A 25,669-nucleotide genomic window follows, 5' to 3' on the forward strand; every position below is an offset into this window, starting at 1 on the left:
TGTGGAGTCAAGGCAACGATATATCCTCCATATATCGCGCGCATTGAAGCTACACGGAGGAAGGACGAATTTTTCGTCGATAGTTTTACAAATAGACAAGGAAGACAAGAGGAATACCAAAAGAACTCTCGCAGCACGTCGAGGTGCGTTTCGTCGCGAAGGCGAGAGCGCGCGCTGTAGGAGTGCGACTCGGGCACAAAGGGAGGAACGTCCGTCCCGACGTTCGCGTATAACGCGACGGCCAAGAATTAAGCCGACGATACCTCGAAGGTCCTGACCTTGGCGTAACGAGCCACGCCGAGAAGACGAGAGTCACGCCCCGCCGTGAGAAAATTAATTGATATACATTTTTGTCCGGTGTTTCGCCTCTCTCGCGCCTCTCGCTCTTTCTCCCGCTCTTTACCTTTTCTTTGCCCTCTCTGTCTCGCCTCCCTCGTTACTTATATTACCGAGGATCGGCGCGCGGTCGCTACCGACCGCGGCGCAGCAAACCTCGATTACCAGCGACGGACGGCAGCAACAACGACAACGGCAACAACGAACAGCGGGAGCCCGCGCCGCGCCGCGCATCACGCCGCGAAACTCGATACAATGGGCGTAACAAATGGCGGAGCTTTATCCCCGCTGTCGTAATAATAAAGTGGTGGATGCCGCAATCGTCTTTGCGGTCGATTAGTAATGATTATGCGCGATTAAACGGCAGCGATTACGGCCACCGCACTCTGATTCGCCATAGAGAGGCGAGGAAGGGAACAGCCGCGCGCGTTCGCGCGCGAGCGAACGCGAACGCGCGTCCTTGCAAGGATAAAGAGAGCCGCTGAACCTGATGTAACCTGGTGCAAAATTCATCGCGAGAATATTGCGCCGCGCGAGAAACACTCGTGATCCCGTGTCTCTCGGGACTCGGGAAGGCGCCCTTACCAAGACCGATGGCATTCTATCAGGCGCGCGTTTCGCGTTGGAATGAAATTAATCGCGCGCAATCAAGGTCCAATTATGAGCGGAGCGGCGCGCGCGCGAGAATGCGAGCGACCGCCAGTCGAGGGCTTGATTCAAGAGAGCGGTACAAGCGAGAAAATGGCGATAACGCGCCTTGTGATATGTGTTTCGACGGCAATGAGAAGTATTGTAATTATAATGCGAGAAGCGTATTCCTCTATAAGAGCAGAGCTGTTAAAATCTAGACTTCAAATTAATACTCAAACGCGAATTTTTTTAAACATTTTTCATAATTGCAGCTTGATCGCAAAAGAAAGCCCTTTTTGTAAAGAAAAAAATAGCATCAGAAAGTGCCAAATATATAACTACGATATTTTTCTGACTTGCTAATGATAATTGATAATAAAAAAAATATAAATAACTTTAATCTTTAAAATGGGTTCTTTAATCTTTAAGAAGCACAATGCTTTTTAGGAATATCATACATTTTTCTTTCATTTGTACATTTCGAAAATCTTTAAATCACTCTTTAGTCATATTTTTACATATCAAACAGCACGATCAATGTTAGCTTCAAGTAAAAGAATCATAGTAATGCAGCATTTCTAAAATAGCACATTCAATAATATCAGAGTGAGATTATGATGACATTATAGTACGTTTGCCCGCGGTGGATAAATTTAGGTGGATTCCGCGACGCTCGTTCGCTTCAAATAAATCATTTTCCATCAGCGAGATGGAACGTCGCGCGTTTTCTTCTCCGAAGTCACGGGGGGGCCTTTATATATAAATCAGGAAATCGCCTCGTTCGAACGGCGTAGGAAGTGCAAACTCCGCAAACGAAGGACTGCTTACGCGAGAGATATATATATATTTGCCAACTTTTAAGTACTTAGTTACATGGTCCGGCGACATGCGCGGTCGCGGATGCCGAAAAGCGTTTCGTCGGCCGGTGCGGCTGCAGTCATCACGCGCATAATGATTCGTCGCGCGGCGCGTTCTCCGCCCCTTTCCCCTTTCCTTCTCCGCGCGCATTAATCTCGAAATTATAATGCGCGCGCGGTGATTTATTTGAGGTGCGCCGCACGCGCGCGTGCTCGCGTCCTCGATTATTCCGGGAAAGTAAGCACGTCGTGCCGTCGTCCGTCGAGGAGGGTCCTTCATCGTCCTTCATCGTGCTCCTTAAATTTGTACACGAGGAAACGCTCGCTCGTGCCGCTCGCGCGAGAGGGAACACCTGCGTCGCCGCGTAACGCAGCGCGAACGAAGCTGACACGCGAATACCAACGTCCATTCAATGACGCGCGAGCCAACGAATCGCAGACACATGCGCTCGTTAATCACGGAACGCACGGCCATCTCCGTTCGGGAGGAGGAGGAGGAGGAGGGGGGTGGGGAGAAAAAAAAGCCGACGAAGCATGTCGGAAAATGGAAATCCACGACGCGCCTCGATGAGAAACGACTTAATCCCGCGCGCGGTGTCGCAGGTGGTAGTATGGAAAGTACTGCGTTCGATCGGGCAGAAAAGGAATGCCGTACGGTGTCTCATTGCCACGCTAAGCAGCATCGATAAACCCCAAATAAATTCAAAGCCCCCCTTGCCCCGGCAGGTTTAAATAATTTTAACGAAGCTCCCCCTTTCACGCAAACAAATAATATTATTCCCCGGATTAAGTCCACGGGACTTTTTACGTCCACGGTTATATTATTCTAGCGTTCGCGGTGCATCGCGCCTCTCGTGCATGAGTCCGCCGATTAGTAATTACAAATATTGCTTATTAACGCGACAGCGAAGGAGAACAGGTTCTTTTGCAAATAAACGGTAATCGCCGGCCTTTATATATAATTTTTAAACTACAGCAGTACACGTAATCTTTCAACGAAAAGGTCAATAAATCTCGATTTCCCCGTGGTATCTCGCGCAATTAATCTCTCGCGAAAAGCTCTTGTACACTACAGGAACGGATCTACCACCGAAATCGATGAAGCAACACTTTGGGTCCTACTTTTTAAATTTCCTTTTTTTTTCAACTCACATACTTTCAATAATTATATAATTCTTTTTATCAGCTTTCTCATTGTCAGCGCATAATAAAGTAGAAAGGAATTTCTTGCGTTTTATTGCATCAAATTTTTTTGTTAAAGCTTACTTTAATCCCTCGTTTTATCACCTCAAGCTCTGGAATACGCACAGGATACAAGAGAGAATTATTGGATAATTATTCACGTTTTGTTTCGTGAAAGAGGATTAAATTTACAGCTGCATTAGTACACACAACTACACTAAAGATAGAGAGAGACAATGATGTGTAATACTTTTGTTACAATTATTACTATATAAATCCGCTCAATTTTACGATTATCGATACTAAACGGCTATGTTTGTAATCATTAGACAAATCTCTCTCTGGATTAGAGATACTTAAATTTAATGGAGTAATAATTCCTTAGCTTTATTCACATCTGGTATCAAGCATTATCTGATGGCCTTACGAAGAGAATAGATATCCCACAGAATTGGCATTGCCATGATAATAAAAGAGGAAGATTTTTGCATCGATAAGTTAACGAAGGATCAATGCGAATCCTTAAGATTTTATATATTAATATTACACATTATAATTCCGTGTCGTTTAAAAATATATACTAAAAGTTCAGAATTATTATTCAAATTAAATCTTTATTCCTAGCTTTTCAACGCGCACAATGTTTTCTGCTTGATATCGCTTTCGTATCAGTACATGACTAATATCAAAGACAAAAGACACGAGGTGGAAGCGAATATTGTAAGCAGGCTCTTCTCGCCAAAGTTGTTTCCTCCTGGTTTCCTCATTGAATCTTTCTTCTTTTTTTTTTTTTTTTTTTTTTTTTTATTGAGACTGCAACTCCACGCGCAGAACAGCGTAGCTAATAAAAAAAAGTTAATATTGTACAGCGCATCGTACGAGAGCCGTTTCATTGGAATCGGTATTACGACGGAGAGCATATACCCATGGAATCGGCGAGGTCACGGCGGGTGACGTCATTCATGGATGATCACTGTCTTTACAGAAGACGCGACCTTGAAGTGTCTCCGCGCTTCGATGTAGCAAGCCAGCTTAACGATCCATCGATCGCTTTCGATCGCAGCCGGCCGGCCTCCCGGCCGCTGGAAGTTAAGTTGATCGGTCGGTCAGTCGTTCGGTTGGTTCGTGTCCGCGAACGAAATTATCACTTTCCGACGGTTATTAATTTGTGCGCGTTAATACTCGAAATTACAGTTGTCTGCATTCGTAATGTGTTAATCTCTATGCTAATGGCGCGATTCCTATGCCTATAATAGCGTTTCTTTCAGAACACGCGTAAATTAATAGAGCATAAATTAATAAAGCAAAATATCTGTTTTACTCTCGATCTCGATACTTTTAATATTCATACCGATATCAAGTGTCGCGAAACACCATGCTGCTTTTAATCTTCAAGTGACATGCGTCGCTTTAAACTTCTAAAGACAACATCTACATTATTTGAAAAGTCGAGCTTACTCGAATTGAATAATCGATTACTCATTTCTAACTTAAAGATTGATCATTTGAGAAATTCTACGAGACGTATTTTTTTCAATCAGAATTCCAATTTTCATATAAAAAAAATGTCGTTATTTGAGATTAATAGTCTGTAATACGATGGTAATAACATCTCTACGTTTCACCGTACCTTGAGAGAATGCGCGAGAGAATAAAACGATAGAATGACGAAGGAGGTCGATTTCGTGATTGCGCGTGGAATAAATGAAAATCGATTAGTTCCTCGTACATCCGGTTCCATTACCGCGAGTATACCGATAACATTCCTCTCCTTGACACGCGTCTCGATTGGCTAATATAATATCGGCTATTTGCGGTCGCTTATCATAGATCCTTCATCAGTTAATTACCGTCGTGCCTTTTCGCGAAATTTTATGCTCCCTCGTTTTTCACAGTCTAAGCTAAGTTATGCCGGAGCGTCGCCGTTCCTTTTTTTTTTCCTCTTCTTATCGATTTGTCGCACGAAACTTAATTACGAGAAGGAATTAACGAATTAATGATCCTGAGTGAAGTTTACTTCTACTCTATGTACCGTTATTACCCCGTCGCGCAAATGCGTAAACACTTATGCATCGAGGGCAAGACGCGCGATCCTAGAGAGAGATTTATCGATCATTATCAACGTAATTCCATTATACGCAAGTTATCGTAAACCAAAGAATTTCTCGTTGTCGCGTTTGTTCACGTCATCGTGATTACGCATCGTAACAACCTGGAATTCCTCCATTTACAGCTACTATCAATAATAATTCCTCTCTTCGCAGCGAATATAAATAGATTATTGAGCATGCTTATTGCTAGCGATAATCGCGATTCTCCACGATTGAAATCATTACTTTATTAGGCGCTTAATTGCTTCGTTAGTTCTCCAACCATGTCCCCGTAAAAAATGCACACGTACGTCCATAAATACGTACTAAACGAGAAATGAAGTTTGCAATTCAAATTTTATAAAAAGATGATGAAATTGCATTACTCCTAAAAATCGCACATTTTTTTGTTAATCTCATTCCTTTATTAAAAACACAATAAATTATTCTCAATTGTTTTTTCATCTTTTCTCATTAATATGCTAAGTATACCAGTTTTTATTTTATGAAATAAAAAAGATCCTTCTTTTATGTAAATAGAGAAGAAGGAAGAAGTTTTGCTGTATTATATACTTCTATTTGCATAAGTTAGTTGATACAAGGACTATCGCGTTTTCGAAGTTTCGGGACAAAATCGTCTGAACAAGATCCATTTTCTCAGATTGTCCCGCATTACACAGATAAAGAGAAAATCGAGTAAGAACGATCGTCTAGCCTATTCTAACAACTAATCGAGTTAAGAGAGAATCAAGAAAATCAATTGCTGCAATATGGCATGGGCGACTCGTTCTCCCTTATACTTTTGAGTGAGTAGCAGCTAATTTCATTGTATATAAATACTGTCCTGAAATCCTCAATCAATAGTCTATTTTTTAAATACTATTTTTTTAAGCTTTAAGCAAAAAAAAAAAAACACTTGCCTCTAATAAAGTACGAAATAAAATGATTAAAAAAAAGATCAAAAAAAAAAAAAGATTCATGATAGTATTATATTATAATTTCAGCATTAGCGTTCAATCAATATTCTGCGAACGTCTTGTTCGCCCTTTTTTCCCCCTTTACCAAATGAAAATCTACATACTAAATCTCAATATCGCATAGGTGAGAGCTTTATGGAGATTCCCTCGAACCGAACCGCATCGGACGCTACAATCCGGGGGCAAGGACCGTCGAGAATGCGGGTGGTTTTTACAACGTCGAGGACGGGCTCGCCGCTCATGCCGCGTCGGGCGGCATAGGTCGAGTTTAATCGACTGTCCGGTCCAGCGCTCGCAGATGAGTTATCGATCGGCCTGTCATCGGCGACAGGTTATTGTTCCACGACGCGCGCGGATAAGGCGTAAGTCAGTCTCCGAGAGCATGCGAGAGCGCATACATTGTCGGTCGAGTCCCGATGCGGTGTGGCGCGGCGCGGCGCGGCGCGGCGCGGCGCGGCGCGGCGCGGCGCGGCGTCTCGCGAGATCACGAGCGAGGCCGGCTCGCTTGGGCGATTTGTCACCGCCATTAAGCTCACGTCAGATCGGTTTTTCATCTCTCGATCTCCCGGACTGCGCGAGGGGTGGATAGGCCTCGATTCGTCACAACGTCTCTCTACGCTCGCGGCCAGAAGTTAACAATAAATACGAACGATAATTAGTCACGGCGCGGAGGGCCGCGCGGGGCTCCGCGCGGTATGCGATACGCAAAAAGTGCATTAACTATCGGATCGCGATTCTCGCATTCTTATGTCGCCCGCGAAGATTCATTGAAGTTGCGTCGGGTCCGCATTGTACGTACCGCGCGGCGTGAAATATAGCGTTAGACGATCGCACCGTTAATGCACCGAGAATGCAGACTATTAAGGATCGGAAATGTGAAGAGATCCAAAAAAGGCTTTTCGGATTATTCCGAGAGTGTGTCCTCTGACGAAAAGGAAACAGAATATTTTAAATGAGATCGCGGAAATCAAAATCAGCTGAAATCTCATTTCTGGAATTCTCTTATGCATTTAAATTCCATTTATCAAATCGCATTTGCGAACGCAAATTTTGCAGAACAATTTTCCGTGATGCACTCTTTGTCGGTACCGCGATTGTAAACATCAGAAATGTTCAAAAGAGAAACGGAAAAATGTCGTTCTCGCTCGACGTTGCGATTTGTGTGCAGCTCTCGGCGTCCCTTAACGGGATACAGAGAGCAAAGGTGAGCGTACGAAGAAGCGCATCCAACGGATCCGCGGTCCGACAAGAAATTATTTACGAGCCGTCTAATTAGGAGCTAATTATTAATAGCACGAAGAGATCGACCATGGTGAACATCGCTGATTATCGTGCAGGACGAGCGCTATTAACGCCTAATTAACATATTCTGTGTTTCATACCTTCACGATTATCATCACCTCTCACAGAATCCACAAGTTTTTGTTTCATTTCACATAATTTTTCAATTTTTCTTAAAATTATCATTTTTTTATATTAACAAAATCAAATCCTTAAGATCATATCAAGAAAAAAATTTTTGTCCAAAGTTAAAAATGCTTGAATGTCTTTTTTTGTTAAAATTGTCAAGTATCAATCACTTCATTTCTTTCTTTTCGAACTGTGAGTCGTAGGCATATTCACAAAAAAGTGTCCATCATGTAGAAGAAAAAAAGTTATCCATGGTATACATAGTAGGTATTTTCGATATTATAAGCAGCGACAGGGATGCAATTGATGAGCAAACAGGAATTCAGTAGCTAGACAATCGTGAAATCCATCGGTTTTGAATTATCGTTATAATATTGACAGACGATTAATTTTTTTTTTCTCCAACAACTACGATACTCGTATATTTTCATTGAGAGCGTGACTCAAGCACTCAATTTTACAATAACGTCGCATATATTATTTTAATTTCCGACACATGCGAGAAAAAAAATTATCATATCTTGCAATAAAAAAGATTTACTATATAAAGTTTGTTAATTTTTATTTATTTTTTTCCATCGCTTGGCCATGATATACATGAAGGAGAACTTTTCTGCGGCGGACTTCGGTAAACAGTATGTTATTGAGACGCTAAACTGACGTTCCAAGATCGACGTGGCTTGCCATTAACGTACGAGCTCGTACGTCTGGAACGATCGGAATAAATTGCTCGATTGTAACCGCAATTAATTACACGCACCGGTAACACGGTCCCCGAGGCCTCTTTGAGCGAGCACCTGCGAACATGACAATCAATTCGCTCTGCGTATGGTAGTGCGATCATCTAATTTACCATGCGCCTTGTACCGATTTCCATTTACAGGAATCGCGTACATTCCTCCTGTAGCGTAATCGTAATTTAGTACCATACATTCGACGCCTTGCCTGCCTTAATATATTATTATAATCTTCCTCCCTTCCTCTCTTTTCTCTGCAACAACTAGCATCGTCATTACTTAAAACGGTACAATAGTTCATTTAGGTCACACGCAGGATATCCTGGGTTTTCTTCATTTCCTCCCGCCTGGAAATTCAATTGATCTGAAATGCATTACATATTCATGAACAAAAGAGATACTAATAAGTTTAGAGATACAAACGATTAAATGCATGAAAAAATATAAAAGAAGGTCCACGCTTAATCAAATTTAATTTTTTTAACAATCACGAACTTCAACGCTCGCGTTCAATTAAATAAACGAAAGAAAAAAAACGCCACCCAACATAAATTTTAATTGTATAAATTTTCAGAACTAGGGTTCTGTATTTATGTATTCTTTTTATATTTTGGCGACCAAAAGGGTTTCAGTTCCCGGCCGATAATTGATCGCGATTCGAGCAAACGCCGCGCAAAGTGGCGCGTTCCGCACGAGGCACCGATAATTACGTCTCGGTACCGGCGGGCATTAATTAGACGCGACGAAATAATTAATTTCCAGTACTTAGATCATCCTCAGGAATTCAGCGACGCCGTATACGCTTGCAAACGCACGCGCGGCAAACACTCGCCGCCGGGAGGCTCGACCTCGTCGTCGCCGTTGAACAGATCGATTTATCGAATTTATTGCCGTCTCTATCTATCGACGATCGCGCGTCGCTGTAATCGCTATATATAGAAATCGCGAAGACACCTGCGATTCCGCCTCTCCTTCCCCCCGTCTCTTCTAACGCGTCCTCTCCGACTTGCCTGTACGCATGTATGTAGATAAAATGCATCGAGCATTCGATCCGCGGAATCACGCGACACCGCAGAAAAAGCTGCTTTTCACGGCTGTCCGATCAGAAATTGTGGAGGCCTTTGGCCTTTCCGGTAGTCATCGACGGTGATTATGATGAAAAGGAATGCTACTTTGGCACAAATTCTTGGTGCACGTCGCGCCGCTGAAAAATGAATCTCCGGAGATGTCTCAACAAACGTTTATTTAATTAAACGACCGCCTTCGTTGCGTTTCCGTAGAAACCATCCAGACTTTAACGTTTACATTCGCAGTAAACAAACGCGAACGTGGGTAGCCGCCATTACCTGCCGCTCGAACAATTCAGTTTTGTGCACACAAATGATGTAGCTTTAATAAAAACTAAGCTAACAATTAAAAATTCGGCGCGGTTTGATAGCGTGCGCGAGAAAGGGAGGAACGGAATGCAATTGAACGTATTGTGTAGAATAGAACTAGAATAGAATCAACTCAAATCTGATAGAGCAATCTCGATGTTTGGAAACTAAGTTTGGAATCGAAGAAACAATCCGCGTGATTAAAAGGGAAAGGCGTCGAACTTAATCGACTCGAACACTATTCCTACCGGGATACACATCGCTTCAAATGACAATCAAACGAAATCGATTTCGAAAGTCCGACGTGTCTATCGAGAATGAGGTGAATTTACACGAGAGCGTTTGCTTAACAGTCTCGTGCAATACAAGGTCGTACACACCGGGAAACGCAATTGACTGCCGAAATTTGCATTTCAAATCGCGAGGGCGACGGCGCGGGGTAATTTAGCAAACGAACGTTAGAGATAAAAGCCGGTTGTACCGGGAGAGACTCTCGGAATTTAGATTTGGATTTTCGCGATTTTCTCGAATAAGACGGGGGAGGGAGGGGGGGGAGGAGGCGAGGCACAAACTTGATAGCGATAATACAAAGATTCTAAGTCGCCTGACGTAGTAATAAAGTCGACGAACAACTGTATAAGCCGCGCCCGGATTTGACGGATGATCGATTGACAGCCGTGGAATATCTCCGTCGGCTCCGAGAGAGACGCGCACACTTGTAAACACTATGCTAAGGCTCCATAACGCGGAGTACGCGACGTGAATAATTTACAGCCAATTATTTATATCCTTTCTGACGATCGCGCGTCTCTCCGAGCGGCGCCATGTACGCAGCTTGTTCAGTGATTGAACTACGCAGAAATCGGCGATGTTATCGACACGCGATCGCTAATATATCGTCGATTTAGCAGCGCGTCTCTCTCTCTCTCTCCCTTTCCATCTTATCAGGCTCATACGATTTGCATAACGGACTCTTCTTCTTCTTCTTCTTCTTCTTCTTCTTCCTCTTCCTTCTTCTTCTTCTTCTTCTTCTTCTTCTTCTTCTTCTTCTCCTGGGATTTTCATGTACCAAGTGCATAGAGTTGCGCCGGCTTGTATTATGCGCGCGTCGCGAGTTAGCCGCATCTCGATCCCATAATCAGGTAATTAATCGTCGAGTCATCAGCGTGAATCAGCTCTTCAGGATGGCTCATACATCGATTTACCCGATACGCATTTGCATTTCGACAGTTCATTCAGTAATTCGCGCGTCAAAGCAGAAAGCGCTCCGCCCCGGCAAACAGCCGGTTAATTACGCTCGTTACGTTCATAATTACACACCGCGTCCGCGCGTTAAGTCCAGATTATGAGGAGGTCCCGATTCCTCTTGAGGTGAAGAACGGAGGATCGATATTGGCGGCAGACATGGCGGGGGACAGAAACAATCACTGGTTTGTCCGCTGAAGCGCGACGCTATTATCCGCGAGATTTGATGACATAATGAAAGAGCTATTGAAATAATCGATGATATAATCACGGATATTAACGATAATTACTTTTACGCTCACTTGAAGTATGGCGTTAGACTGTCATCGGACGGCGCTCAATTAACTTATCTAATGGTGATTTATTCTCTTAGAACACGATTCTCTTTCTCATTGTGAGCTATGACGTAAACTCAACTATGCCAGAAATTAATCTCAAATGCAATTTATACCTACCTATCTCCCTCGAGCTTTATTTACAAATAGCAATGACATAATCGATTATTTTTAAACCGAAAGCAATTTATATTTTGCATTTTTAGGGAAAAACAATTGACAAGAAATCTTTCTTCGTTCAAAGGACTTCCCATTAATCTGATCTCTATCCGGAACATCCTTCCATTATATTCGTTACAATTACAATCGTGTCTTCCTGCTTTATTACTCATTCATAACGTGGTAGCGTGTGCATAAGTTTCAATTAGCGTAAACACAATACGGATTTAATCATCACTGTATATGCGATTATTAACATGCTACTTGGAATGGCAGACGGCTTTATCTGCTTGTATCGTGCTGTTGTTGGCACTGCACAGGCAACTCGTCGCGCGACCTTGTCTACTTAAGACACCTTCATTGTAGCTGCAAAGTGAGCATAATAATGGATACTTAACGATTCGGTATGGAAAACAGCCTAATTGCGCGGATACGTTTAGATGCGCCTGCCATCACCAGGAAACGTAGCTGCCAAGTCGCGCCGGGGAACATTGCGAAATGGTTTTCTTGGGAATGCAAATGACTCGACAAACGCTCATTCTCGCCTCTAGAAGCTGTTTGTTCCGCAAAACGATATCTAATCATCTAATTACTTGATTTCTATTTTTATTATTATCACTCCATTAGCGCTCGTATAGATCTCTCTTATTTAATTTCTCAAGATATTTTATTGTAAAAGTTTAAAAAAAAGCACATTATCATTTCCTCTCGTCACGTCGTTCTCTCGTCTGAAAACGGCATACCACTTTAATTACATTCCACAGAGTAATTTTAAAAATGTACTACACGAAAAAAGGGTCACTGCACTCATTTGAAGATATTTCCGGTGACTGAATGTTTACCGTATACCCAAATCTTAATTAACAAACTTAATAGATGAATTAACGGTGTTGCTAGCCTCCCACAACGGCGCCTAAGTTTCGGTTACACCATGAAGACGACGCAATGGATTGGATCCCACGAGCATTTGCATTTTTCTACCGGAACGGAGTGTCAAGTTCACGGAGAGTATGCTAATTGAGATTCTTCTCTCGCTCTTAATGGAACCTGTAATATTTTTTTGCTACCTGTAATATTTTTTTTGCTCGCACGTCTAAGCCAATTCCGAACTTCCACGGCAACTATGATAGAATTGCTCGTGCGAAAGCCGCTCGCGACATTTATCCGCGTCAAAATTTTCTTGAGGTATAACGGGCCATCATATATATGCGCGGAAATATAAAACTTTAAACTTTCGTCGAGATTTAGTAAATTTTTAATCAATCTTTTCCTCGGTAAAGCTCAATTTAAAGAGATCATTTGTCACAGGATTTATTTTTAAATATCCCTGCCATTAAAACCCGAATTAAAATTCCTCTTTTAATCAACACCTCGATTAACTTAATTTGGCTGCAATTTGTACCTCTTCCAGAATAAACGATTCAATTACACATATGCGCGATGTGGCGGTTATTACTTCCTGTTAACCCCGGGCTATTGACCGAACGTTTATAACTTCATTACGATGTTATTTCTGCGCGTTCGATATATAGCCCGCGAAATTTCGCGGCGGGATATCTCACGGTGAAGTCGGTAAACTCGTCGTTCGTAGCCGTCGTGGCTACGTACGTAGAGGTACGTGCTTAAGTTATACGTACCTTCGGTATCTGCCTCCTCGAGGCGTACAGGCCACGGGAAGAGGTCAAGTACTGACTGGACTTGGTCGACCTGCAATTTCGGTAATTTCGCGCGCGCGCACGTTCGGTTATCGAACCTCCGCCGAGACCCTTCGGGACCCTTTCGCAGGGCGGTCCGACCGATACCCCGCGTTTAGGTTGCCCGGCTCTCCTCATCCCACGCCGTTTCTACGTCCCCACACCGTAGATGCCGTCCTTCCCCTATCCCACCGTCCCCCGACACTTCTTCCCGATGTTTAAAATCGATGAGTTTGCACGAGATCGTTCGATACTCGTTTCGATACTCGGTCTTCCCGCCCACGTCAAAAGTTTGTCGAAAATTTGCAGAGAAATTCCGCGGAAGAGTGTACCATAAATATCCCGATTACGATATCGAGCAGCGAAATTACACCATTATTTGCGATTAACTTTCACTCGAGTTTGTTGGGGTTTATTTAAGTCTGATATATTAAAAGTGTTCTTTAAGAATAACGCATCCGATACACCCGCGTTAAAACAAACAAATATAATTCGTAATTTAATCAATTGAAATGATCTGAAAAAATAAAAGTGAAATCATTCTGTTAAAGGATACTCATCTATCTAGGAAAGAATATAAATTTAGAAGCGTAACTCTGTATTGTATTCTTCTAAAGTCTCATAATAATACTCTCATTAATATAAATAATGAATCATTAAAGGAACTTAGTGATGCAACGGGAATTGTTGTTTGATTCAATCTTAGATGGGAAATTTTGGATAGACTGTAACAAAGTTAAAGAATTTTATATCCTGAGGGATTCTCTTTAGTAACGAGGGATGTAACGTACGTATTGACTTTTATTTCTCGAGAACAATCGCGCGAACAACAGAATGGAGAGAGAGAGAGAGAGAGAGAGAGAGAGAGAGAGAGAGAGAGAAAGAGAGAGAGCAAATAAAAACGAAAGAGAAAACGTACCCGAGGAAGAAGAGAGAGTACGAAGTAGACGAAAGTTGAGACGTTGACCAACAGAAGAGGCAGCAGCGCCGCCGAAACGCCTCCCTCGTTAATTGATTTCGTTAACGGCGCAGCCATTAAACCGTAATAACTCGAAGAGTCCTGCCGGGCAGAAATAACCAGCCGCAAGCTGGCGGAAGAGGATTCGCCCTTTTTCCATTATCGGACCGGGAGATTTATCGATTGCACAACGCACGCTATCTCTTTCCCACAGAGCGGACGTGTCGGCTCCACGTGATTGGCGAACGCCTCTAATAGATATATCAGGAAACCGGGACGATTGAATGACTGCAAAGGAAGATGTAAAAAAAGGGACACGTCGAGAGGAAGCTGCAAGAACGTGCGGCACTCACGAAAATATACGAGAATTCGCTTAACGTACGACATCGGATCTGCAAATCAACTTTGACGTAGGAAACTGATATAGTAAGTTGCAAAATTACGTGGGAGATGGTACGCTCGGCAGAGATAATTCAATCACGACTGATGCCGCAACGATACGCCACTGCGTGTTAGACGAGTTAATATCTGTTCCACACGATACATAGATTATACTCACGATCGATCTAACGGAATACACGCGAGTTAGTAATGTGCAAAGCCGTCGAGCCGTCGCAACGTTTCCGAAACGTGTTGCCGTTAATAGGACATGTTAATTGCACGCATTGTAACGAGGACGGTAACCCCGAGGAGGTGTAACCTTCCGTCCGCATTCTTCCTTTGTGTTCTGTGAAATTAAATCATCGCAATTAACTCGTAGCCTTAAGTAGCGAACGCGATAACGAGGCAGATAATGGATAATAATAATTTATATTCTACACATCTAATTCGCGCCAACACACGCACATTACACATCTTAAATATAATAATCAAATTAAAGAGCGAAGAAGAGTTGCCAATTAAAACACAATTGCCTCAATTCGTACAGCAGAACAATAAATCTCGGTCGCGTCATCGTAAAACAGAAATATTCTTATAATTAGATTTCCTATTTTTATTCTCAAGCGAGATGGCTTGATTGTCTGAGGACAATCACGCAAATCGCTTTGCATTCCGGTATAAATAGTATAAGTCGAAAGATGTCGATCGCGATAATTCGACGTTGTTTACGGTACAAAGGCGTGGCGAGCATATCCGGCACATCGATATTTTCGATACCATCCTTTTTTACATGCTCTCTCTCTCTCTCTCTCTCTCTCTCTCTCTCTCTCTCTCTCTCTCTCTCCTCCCGCATCCTCGCCCGTAAACGATTATCGGGCGTTAATCAGGTTCTCGCGCGATACCATCAATTCGTCGAGTGAGTCGATTGTGGGTAGAGTCAACGAACCGAATCGGACGAGAAGTAATTATATGTTGAGACGTGACGACAAGGAATCGACAGAATCGAGGGCCGTGCGAATGGGTTGACAGTACGTAGGAATAGGCCAAAATCCGAGTGAGGGTCATCATCCTCCGGCGCGCGTAGCGCGCTTGGAGAACGCGCGCAAATCGGCCTCGCTCAATTACGGGCTAACCCATTTAGAGACGAGGCGGGCGCCGAATCGATGAGCGGGACGCGATAAAATTGCGCCGGCGTTTTCGCGCCGCCAAATAATTCATCCGTCTAATTTCGATCGCGGGCATCGCGCGCGCCCCGCGCGATTCGTCTCGGCTCGGCGCGTCTCCGCGCGCGCGGCTGCGAGGCCTATCGCCCTCGTACATCTGCCCCGGAGGATCTCGGGATTTCTCAGCTGGCGTCTTACCAATGACATACGAGCTAATTAAAGTAAACCGTTTCTAACTGTACGCGCGATCGTACGATCGCATCCGATCCGGGCTTTCATTCAGAGGGAATCGCACGCGCGAGTTAAGATATTTGTCGCTCCCCGGAGAGAAATCGTGATGCTTCGCTGACTTCGGATTTTGTTCGGGATTAAGTCCTGATTCTGTGAAGAAGATCAGAAAACGTATGTTCGGCAAACTCTCCTTTACTTGATGTGCTCTACTTGAATACGCTTCACTACCGTAAAGAAGATTCAGAAAAAAATAATGAAGCAGTGTGCTGGGCATATATCAATGATTAAAATCAATCTATTTTGTGTACAATTTATTCTCCTTTTTTCTATAAAATTGATTGAACAATGAAATATTCTTTAAACAAAAATCAATAAAGAGATATCGCAACATTTCATAAAATATTTATTTTGTATGTAATCTAATAATATGCTCTTTAAGCTAGAAATAGCGATTCGAAATGATTTTTATACCTCAGAAGCAAAAAATAAAGTTTGTCTGTTTATTAAATATTTTTTTATTTCTACTTTGTGAATATCGGAAAAATCGGAAAAAATTTGTAATGTGTTGTTAACAATAATTTTTAATTGGAATATAAAAAACGAGATAATTGTTTCAGCAGAAGGATCAGATGACTACTCCACGAATAAGCATTTAAATTAAATATTTGTATTACTCTAATAACTTACGCACATTAATAGAGTATATAATATAGTATGTAAAAAATGTATTTTATGTGTATATGCAAAACATGTGCTTTATAAACTTAGAATAGGTCATCTAGTTAATGGATCCTTTATCTATTGCAAACATAGAATCAGTGAAGAAACAGGCTTCTCGAATAAATTCTCAATCTGCATTATTAGGGTGGAAGTATCGAAGAATGCCGGAACGGATAGAAATCGAGTTATGTTAAAGAAAACGGAATCTGATTTATTTTATTCGGCCTCGATCCAAGTCGGCATTCCAAGCGAGGTCGATATCGCGATCGGCAAAACGAACGTTGTTATACAACACGCTGTCCTTGAAACGCATAATACGCCTCCGCATCTTACGTCCACCTTCGTATACGTTTCACCTTGCGTATCGACTTTCTTTATTACATAGCAGCTTCCCACAATGATGCTGCACCGGAAATAGAGATCAATTATATCTTAAAAAAGAGCTAATAATAAAATGTTAATGGCTTATAATAAATTTTCTTTTTTAAAACGTTGCGAATATTCGAGATAATTATTAGCTCTTTGATTAATTTATTATAAAATTGATATAATTGATATAATAAGCTTATATTGATTTTTGCTATTTATTTAGTTTTGTCTATATAATATTTCATTATTTTAAAAAAAGTTTGTATGTAATTGCCACTTTGATTTGTACAATTTTTTTCTCTATTTATTACAAAATTAAAGTCCAGTGAAAATTAAAAAAATTATTTAATGTAAATCACTCATGCAATTTGACGTCAAAATTATATTTTATTGTATTTATACGATAATGTATTTATTGATATAAAATATATTATTATGTGTTGTAATCACACATGATACCATCAATCGTCGATTCATCATCAACGTTATCGAATGACGTGAGTATCAAGATGAATTTAAAAGAGTTTCTATCTCGTCTTCTTTTTCTATTTACCTTTACATATAAAAACCGCTGCTCATCAAGATACTATGTTTCAATTCGTATACAATTCGGCGATATACCATATAAATCGAATTGCCGTGAAACCGGCAAGCAATTCGATGAAACTGATTGACTATTGAATAACGGGATTCAATTGTACCTATCAAAAATAGAGATCTATCACTTCTTTTTTACAAATGAACTACGTGTGTCGCAACTTCAAAGATAAGAAGTATAAAATCGATTCTTTTCAGCAAAAGTATCCAAAGAAAATCAGGAAATTAAATATTCTAATAATAAAGAATTTCTTATTTAATCTTAGACATCAATCTCAAAAGTTTTATTTCAAACTCCTATAATTAATTATCAAAATATTTACTATTAAAATAAAGTTGCACAAAAAAACGCCCAATTATTAGGCATTGTTGTTAAGGAATTAAAATTGAATGATAATTAATCTCACATTTTACGATAAATTCTTTATATAAAAAGTTTTTAAATCGCACAAGCGAAATGTTAATGTTAAAATGAAATATTAAATTAAAATGTCAAAAATATTTGATGTGATTAATCACAAATATATAATGTTGATACATCACAGTAAGGGAGCAGTTCATTTATAGTCCAAGGGGCTAAACGACGAGGGGACGATATTTGGGGAGTCTACTCTCTCATTTATCGTAAAAATAAACGCGTATTGATCGATGGCCAGCGGTATATCAAACCGTCGTTTGTTAAATAGAATACCAGGAAATATTACAAGGTCCAGTCTCATGCGTAAATCCCGACGAAGATACAACGATGGCGCTTCGCCTTAAGCCATTGTCGTAAAGTCATCTCAAGTCACATTAACACCGAAGTTGCTACTATTAAATCGATCGGAGGGCAGCGAAAGACCCAAACGGCAGTCAATTATCTTCAACGTCGCCATTCCGGCTACATAGCCAATTTTGCCCACTATCGAATATCCTTACTACGCTCCGTACTGTCGCATCCCCGATATTTATCGTCACTCGCGTTTTCGCTCAGGTTTCCTCCCGGCACGAGACTACTTAATGACGAGGAGAAAATCTGCAGCAAGGGAGACAATCACCGTGACAACAACAGACGGGTCACCATATTATATTGCGCGCGGGAGCCAACATCGGAACACCATCGTCACTAAGAGTCCAGTTTTATCGCGAACGAACTCTGTGCGGAGTGGAGAGCTGCCCCGAGCAGACGATACGCTTTTAGCATCGATATAAAATCCGTGAATCTCGCAAGTACGCCCGCTGGTCGATCGGCCATCTCTTGTTCGTACCTACACACGCGACTCCTGCCATACAATCGACATTTTTACGCGAGACACTTTTATGACCGGGGCTGATCGCCTAGATGGAATCGAATGTCCAACGAATATTTGCGCGCGATCGCATCGAGGCTCTCCATCAAGCTTTTTTTCCTCTCTTCTTCTTTTTCCTCCTTTCTTCGTTCGAATATACCGGTCCGATATACCGGTATTCCTCCTCCAAAGATAAAAGACAGAGAAAAGAATGAAGCAAAAGTACTAAATGCGCTTCCACAGAAATCGAATCGGACCTCTCAGTTACATCTCGGTTATCTTTTTTTATTAAGTATATGTAAAAATTAAACATCATCTTTATATTCTTGAAAATATCTTTCAGAATGTTCTTCTTGTTTTATCTCTTTTCATTTTCATTCAAAAAAATTACAATTCTTTACATCAAATTTATATTCCGTTCTTTTAATAGCATGGATTATTAATAACGTTTATTTATCCCTCTTGCATTTATTAATATAAAAACTTTGGAATTAACTTTCTACGTTTTTCTACTATCTATTTACTAGTATCTATTTAAATATTCTAATAAGCCGTTCTTACTTCGGAACCAAAATCAGGTTTATTCTCTTCCTCTCCCTCCGTTGATGTGCCAGCACTTTGGCAATTAAAAGATTCCTCCCTTGCGAACCAAAAAGACACACGCGAGAGGCAAGGACGAGAAGGAGAGAGGGAAAGAGATAGGGGGTCGCGGAGAGGAAGGAGCGCACGTACCCCGACATTATGATGGCGAATATAGCGCGAGTGTGATGTATGGTGCAATTGGTCGTTCGACATGGGATGCAGGCGGAGGTGGGGTGACGGAGGAGAGAGATACGTCCCTCCTTGATCCACCAAATAATTGATGCATGTTCGAGCCTCCGCAGGGATTCAACGGATAATGATGGGGGTCCGGATTCTGCCTGGACTCCCCGGGCTCCGCAGTTGCATCCCGCTCCTCCATCAACCGCGCATCTGTCCCCCTCCCCTCTCATCTTGACTGCAGACATAGACTTCCTTCATCCTTCGGCAGGAACGAAGGGTTTGAGGGAGATCTTCTACGCTATCATACTAAATTAGAATCCCGCGATAAAATGGACGTACCGTGATTGGTACCGCCACGGTTCGCACGTCAAATATTCCAAACTATTGTAGTCTAAATCACCGATTCATTGTGAAGCGATTTAACACAATTTACTATATGTATATTACATGAAGTGTTTGTTATGACAACTTATTATGATTTTTTAAGCTTTTACGAAAATTAATAGAGGAAATGTATCGCATTGCAATTGCACATTGCAATTTATAAGTACTTTTTCTTGGGTAAAAATATATATATTTCAATTAATTATATCTTTCATATATTTTGCATATTTCACAAAAATTAACATATTTGCGCCAGTATAAAAGCTAATGTAAAAAATTGAAAGTAAATAACAATTCTACCGATTGACTAATGGTACTGTTATTTTAGCCTGTCCTTTTTCAGCAAATTGTCACTTTGATAAGCAGATATAGTTAATTCGCAATGTATTTTCGCCGAGTGCAGAATCCGTGCAATCTAAAAATAGCGGGTTCGCAGCAACATGGACGTTATGTGAACGCTTGCTGATATATATTAGCATTCCGCCGGCAATCGCGCGAGGTATTTCGATAATTCGACGGAGACGTGTCGCCGATCGTGATCGGCGAGTGAATTCGCAAAACGGGGTGAACAGTATCGAGCACCAATGCGTCCCACGCACGTGGGTGTGCGTGCGAGTATATACGTGTACGTAACCTGAGAGAGATTCCTCCGTTTCTATGCTCACATAATATATCTCTCTCTTTGCGTATTTAATCAAGGAAGAAGCGACGAATATATTCGCGAAAACGCCATCGGAATATCTTTCCCTTTGAATAAGACGTCACGCCGAAAGCGGAAATTCCAATTACGATTACATCCATTAATTTCTGAACGCAATTGAAACTGCAAGGTAAATAATAAAAAGCAAGTAATAAAAAAATTAATATCCTCCATTATAATGCATCCATGCTGTAAAGCATCTATTATCCCGCTAAGAAGAATCCATATGACATAAAAAGATTTAAATATTGAAATATTCACCAAGCAAAATTCTTTATTAAAAATACTATTGAATGATCCAAAGCACTTTTTTCGTCGGTTATCGATCTTTCACGGGGAGACGAATCTAACATCTTTGTAAGTCTGTATTAAACCATCTCTAACTCATTCTCCATTATGACTATACCGCGATCCGCGTGCCCGCCGCGATAATTAATCGAATAATGGCATGGAAATATTGCATGGATTTTTCCCAACGGCACGGGGGTCGGCGACCTCGTGGCTCGTCGAGGACCCCAAACGTACGTACGTATGTATAATGCACCTATACGCATACGAGACGACGTTCACACGTATGACAACATAGAGTGTCGGTATCATCGCGCGAGAATGTCGAATGGAATTACGTCAAGAGGAGATATCCCACTCTGTGTTGCTGGGTTTACCGTTTTGCCTTCGCAGCCGAGCATCTCTTCTTCTTATTCTTTTTCTTCTTCTTCTTCTTCTTCTTCGTCTTCTTCTTCTTCGCCTTCGCCTTCGCGCGGCGCGACGGCTCAAAGGTTACAAACGCACTGACCCATGCGTGTCACCGTTATTCCCATTGATTTTTCTCCTCGAAAATCCCCAGAGCGTGCGATCGGGTATGCGAGCGCTTTTCTCTCTTCCTCTCTTTCGATCCGTACGATCGACACGTACGAAACGAATCGGCAAACTCGAGACTCTCGCTCCCGCGAGAAGGGAGATACGTGTCATTACCTTATATAGTACATGGGAAGCTGGAGAGCGGTTTTCCAGTGGCGGAGAGCTACTGTATTTGCATGATGAACGGACTCTCACGAGAGAAAGGGAAAGAGAGAGAGAGAGAGAGAGAGAGAGAGAGAGAGAGAGAGAGAGAAAGAGACAGAGAGAGCGAGCGATAACCCTCAATTGTGGACGAAGGTACGAACGGCGGCCCTCTCCGTCCTATTTGTCTCGATGCGCATACTTATTAACGTTGTTGCGGGCTTAATCATAGTTGCTGCTGGTTTAATCTCCAGTGTAATTCTGGATTTCCCTTCTGGCTCCGCTCGCGATTGATTAACCGCACGGAAGTCCCTTCTAATCTATCTTTCGTTCGTCTTAAGGGAACATAGAATGATGGATATTGTGCGATATTGTAAATCGCCCGGAGCTAAGCTGCGACTCACAACTCGCTATATCAGGACAATCAAAACTGATATAATTATACTCAAACTCTGTCAGTATGACGTACTATAAAATTGTGACTAATGCATGCCGTATAATCCGAATTAGGAGAGATACGTACCATTTCTCAAATTATTAATGATTGTATCATAAATAACGCGTTTGAGCGTTTGAACGTTGCTCGGTCTTTGCGCGAGGACGTCGAACGACGATAATGGAGAACATAGCTGATAATAGCGCTTACGCGCTATTTAAATTATCGGTTAAATAATTCGACTTCTCTCGCGTAATTGTGAGAGCCGACTTGACGGTGGAGTAAATCGTCGAGCCGAGGGATTCTCGGCGGCTCCTCCGGAGGAGGAGATCGTGCAAACACAGAGAGAGGCGGTCCCTCCGCCGAGACGATTCACCCTCGATATTATCGGAACGTAAACCCTGGCAACCCTCCTCGCAGAGTCGAGACGTTCCATCCCCTCGTGGCGGGGCGGATTTGCGACGTTAGGATCGATATGGCGCGCTGTGGTTGTCACTGCACGCGCGAACGCGCCTCTCGAGCACATCGATCATGTGCGTCGCGAAGATGCGCCCTTAGGCTAAGTTCCATCTTACCTTACGCCCGTCAAATTGAATCTTGATACACTCGGTTGACCGCGGCTGTCGCCTCTAATCCAGCTCTTACGGGACGAGAATCTTATCGTACCTACGTAGCTCGAAGGTCGAAAATTTCTCAGCCGGTGGCTTTCGGTATCTTCAGATGCTGGCGTAAGTAGGAGTTGTACCGTTTTAGAATATTGTCTGACGAAAGAGGAAGAGAGAGAGAGAGAGAGAGAGAGAGAGAGAGAGAGAGAGAGAGAAAGAGAGGTCGAACGATAGAGAAAAAGATTCACGAAGAAGACGTAATGTCCCAAGAGATACTCATTTATCAAATATCTAAGGAAACATCGACCCAAGGTTCATTAAAGAATCTATAATTAACGCAGAACTTACTTCGCACGTTATTTAAATATGAGATATTTTCGTTAAGGAAAAATGGACTTTAAGCTCGAAGGACACGTTAAAAGGAATCGTTTAGTGTCCCTGATAATAAATTTCATCAAATCCGGTTGCGGCATATGACTTAATGTATCGATCGTCGTAGTTACACGCGGCGGAACCCGCGTCAGAATATTTTAACGATACAGACGTGGTGTGTCTGTGCGTTGTTAGATTGCAGCGACCCGGGCATCTTAAGCGCGCGAGTTTGTCTCGAACGTCTTCCGGGCCTTCTTCTCAAGGCTGTCGCTCTACCGTGGCTCGGTTCGGATACCGTTAACCGGTGAGTTTTACCGGCCCGAAGACACGTAACCGTCTAATAACATTAATAATGAGAAATGCCTCGTAGGTGGCCGCGGACCAAGGGAGATTTTCATAGATTGGTTCGATCAGGGAAGAGTATCGTGCTCCGTCGAAGTGTCATTACGCGTAAGTACGGCATGCATCATATGATTACGTCTGTGATGTCAGGCAGTAAGGAAACGATACTCTCAAGCGACTTCAATTAAATTACCCGTCGATACGGGCAACGGCGAATACTCAATATTCGCATAGAGATTGCGAGTTATTATCTCGACACGTACTTTACATTGGGAGGAATTACTTTCGTCGGAAAAGTCTCCTCGCTATCGAAGTCACGTTTCATTTTTCGACGATGCGTAAAAGATGGATAAACATAATTCTGTTCGATCAAACGCAATCTTCTTTCGAATCCATCTTTCGAAAACGTCAAACGTACAAGCGGGAAGATAAATAAAATAACGGAACCCCGATTGCGTCTTATCGGGATTGCGATACGGAAGAAAAATCCTCGCTGAGTTATAAACATGACGGTCTCGCAAGCGGAACCCCGCGAAACGATATAAATCGTGCGGCTTTAGTAGATCCTTTATTTTCCTAATTTCGCTTCATGGAACCTCGGTCTTGACTCCAACGCGAACGAGACTGGCCGCAATGGCGCATTTGGCCAATCTAAACGAGCGCAGACACCACGAGCGTTGTCATGCGGTGACCGTTGGGTCCGTACCTTCACGCGCGATTGCCCGACAGATATCCCTCCTGTACCCGTGCCCGCTTCCTCGGACTCGCGCTCGCGCCCGCGTGCACGCACACAGCACGCATGCACGCACGCACGTACGCACGCGTGTACGGAACGCACGCAAGCTTCGTGAGAACGGCGTTCTCCCGATTCCATTGGCGCCACGCAGCGCCGCGACTGACGCAAAAGAAGAAGAAGAAAAAGAAAAAGAAGAAGAAGAAGAAGAAGAAGAAGAAGAAGAAGAAGAAGAAGAAGAAGAAGAAGAAGAAACATGGAATACGACAAATTTCAGCGCTCCTCGATGCTCTTATTCAGAAATAATTACGTGTTATCGATTTATATTCTGACGACAAATATTGATGTATCTCGTGTAGTAATTCGCATAAATATGTGTAATTAGATATAAATATAAGATGCGGGGATTATAAAGGAAAAAAGTATACTTTTCTGAAGTTGATTTTTATATGAAATATTATTTTTACATACATGCAAAGCATAATTTATGTTATTTGTAATTTTATCAGAGAGAGAAATCATTAATATTTTATAAAGAAATGTAATTTCTTCAAAGATAAATTTTCTTAAGTTCATTTTGTATCTTTACATCTTTATGTACAGGGTGATTCTAAATAAGTACGGAACATTTTGAGAGATGATTTTTTTATCGAAAATTAAAGAGGGAGGTGTTTCATATGAATGTTTCATATATTCCTATATATGGAGGGATATAGGAGCATGTAAAACCTTTTTCTCCTTAATTTTCGATAAAGAATCAACCTAAAATGTTTCGCATTCATTTAGAATCAACCTGTATATACACGAATGTACTTATTTTTTAATATATGCATAATAAAGAATATTTATTTTCTTGTTATAAATATTAAATACTGGATGTGTGGGAAGAGACTTGAATATCAACTTCTCCTTTCTTAATATCATCCCTAGTATAATACCTATTCCACCATCTGCTGTATATTCTATATGCTTAGCCTTTTATAAGAAAACAGACGCGATATTAGAAAGACATGATATTAGAATCTCTCTCTCTCTCTCTCTCTCTCTCTCTCTCTCTCTCTCTCTCTCTCTCTCTCTCTCTCTCTCTCTCTCTCTCTCCATACATCAATTTCGCAATTGTGCAAATATTGATACGTGCACGCGTATCATTCGCTATTTGATCTAAGTACTAAACAGCGCGTATCAAATTCGATACGCGCATATCTGCCGTGCATGCGTGCACACACGCGTTACGCACGTCTCGAGCACGTCGCGATAAGCACGTCGCTCTGACATTCGTTGCACAATTCCATCACGTGTGAACGAATTTGCGAGCACTTGGCCAATATAAATAAATAATGACTATTAGTATGCGGGACATGCGAGGCCGTTTACGTGATCGATTGTCCAACGCGAGTATCGCGAGTTGCACGTCTGTACGGTAATCGATCTGTAATCGTCTGCCAGAATCGCGAGAAGAAGAGAAAGAAGAGAGGAATTTGAATTTGAATTCTTAACCCCTTCTGCACTCACTTGATTTTTATATAAAAAAAAAAATCATTCAAATTTCTTCCTCATGGTAGTTAAAAATAATACATCGCTTTACCTGCATGGACTTTTCAGATTCAACTACAAAACT

General features: G+C 41.9%; 1 protein-coding gene across 1 annotated transcript in view; it reads right to left on the minus strand.

The window, feature by feature from the left end:
* The window catches only part of LOC148936072 (uncharacterized), a 39,916-nt gene extending 26,910 nt beyond the window's left edge, over window positions 1-13,006 (minus strand). The window contains exon 1 of the mRNA XM_089080090.1: window positions 12,972-13,006. The gene's annotated coding sequence lies outside the window, so the exon portion shown is untranslated. The remainder of the gene's footprint in view (window positions 1-12,971) is intronic.
* Between the last annotated feature and the right edge of the window lie 12,663 nt (window positions 13,007-25,669).

This window comes from Pogonomyrmex barbatus, unplaced genomic scaffold (genome assembly GCF_055798465.1).
Source record: "Pogonomyrmex barbatus isolate J1 unplaced genomic scaffold, ASM5579846v1 scaffold3, whole genome shotgun sequence".
Lineage (NCBI taxonomy): Eukaryota > Metazoa > Arthropoda > Insecta > Hymenoptera > Formicidae > Pogonomyrmex > Pogonomyrmex barbatus.